Raw genomic sequence first — 1,842 nt, forward strand, 5'->3', positions numbered from 1 at the left:
CGTCAAAATCAAGTTACGATTGCATTCTGCAAGCTACTTTTATAACTTCGACACTGAACGTGCCGGGCAGTACGTTCAGCGACTGAGATGGAGAAAAAGGAGCGCCTATACGTTAGAAATATTTCAATCAGGAACGAAATAACAGTTAATTATCTTCAAAATCGAGCTACGATTGCATTCTGCAAGCTATTATTATAGCTTCGACGCTGAACGTGGCGGGCAATACGTTCGGCGTGTAAAGTGCAGGAAAAAGAGCGCTTTAACGTTTGAAATATCTCAATCAGGAACGAAATAACAGTTAATTGTCGTTAAAATCCAGTTACGATTGCATTTTGCAAGCTTCCTTGATAGTTTCGACGCTGAACCTGGAATGCACTACGTTCTGCGTGTAAAATGGAGGAAAAATAGCGCTTAAAAAAGAGCGCTTAAGCGTTAGAAATATCTCAATCAAAAACGAAATAACAGTTAATTATCGTCAAAATCGAGTTACGATTGCATTTTGCAAGCTTCCTTGATACCTTCGACGCTTAACTTGGCGGGCAATACGTTCGGCGTGTAAAATGGAGAAAAAGGAGCGCTTAAGCGTTAGAAATATTTCAATCAGATGGAGTTAACAGTTAATTATCGTCAAAATCGAGTTACGATTGCATTCTGCAAGCTACTTTTCTAGCTTCGATATTGAACGTGCCGGGCACTACGTTCGGCGTGTAAAATGGAGGAAATAGAGCGCTTGGACGTTAGAAATATCTCAATCAGGAACGTAATAACAGTTAATTATCGTCAAAATCGAGTTTCGGTTGCAATTTGCAAACTTCCTAGATAGCTTCGACGCTGAACATGGACTGTACTACATTCGGCGTGTGAAATGGAGTATAATGGTGGCATGAACATAGAAATATCTCAATCAGGATAGAAAATACAGTTAATTATCGCCAAAATCGAGATACGATTGCATTTTGCATGCTTCTTTTATGGCATCGACGCTAAACGTAGCGGGCACTACGTTCGGCGTGTAAAATGGAGGAAATAGGGCGCTTAAACGTTAGAAATATCTCAATCAGGAACGAAATAACTGTTAGTTATCGCAAAAATCGACGAGCCACTGCAATTTGCAAGCTTCCTTGATAGTTTCGACGCTGAACGTGCCGGGCACTACGTTCGGCGTGTAAAATGGAGGAAAAAGAGCGCTTATACGTCAGAAATATTTCAATCAGGATCGAATTAACAGTGAATTATCGTCAAAATCGAGTTACGATTGCATTCTGCAAGCTTCCTTGATAGTTTCGACGCTGAACGTGACATGCACCACGTTCGGCGTGTAAAATGGAGGAAAAAGAACGCTTAAACGTTAGAAATATCTTAATCCGGAACGAAATAACAGTAAATTATTGTCAAAATCGAGTTACGATTTCATTTTGCAAGCTTCCTTGGAAGCTTCGACGCTGAACCTGGAATGCAGTACGTTCGGCGAGTAAAATGGAGAATTTGGAGCGCTTATACGTTAGTAATATTTCAATCAGGAACGAAATAACAGTTAATTGTCTTCAAAATCGAGATACGATTGCATTTTGCATACTTCTTTTATGGCATAGACGCTGAGCGTGGCGGGCAGTACGTTCGGCGAAAAAAAATGGAGAAATGGAGCGCTTATACGTTAGAATTATTTCAATCAGGAACGAAATAACAGTCAATTATCGACAAAATCGAGCTGCGATTGCATTCTGCAAGCTATTATTATAGCTTCGACACTGAACGTGCCGGGCACTACGTTCAGCGACTAAAATGGAGGAAAAAGAGCGCTTAAACGTTAGAAATATCTCAATCACGAACGAAATAACAGTT

At 40.2% G+C, this 1,842-nt stretch overlaps 1 pseudogene; it reads left to right on the top strand.

Moving 5' to 3' along the window:
- LOC122577091 overlaps nt 1-1,842 on the top strand; it is a 238,994-nt pseudogene that overhangs the window by 188,324 nt on the left and 48,828 nt on the right.

This window comes from Bombus pyrosoma, linkage group LG17 (assembly GCF_014825855.1).
Source record: "Bombus pyrosoma isolate SC7728 linkage group LG17, ASM1482585v1, whole genome shotgun sequence".
Taxonomy (NCBI): domain Eukaryota; kingdom Metazoa; phylum Arthropoda; class Insecta; order Hymenoptera; family Apidae; genus Bombus; species Bombus pyrosoma.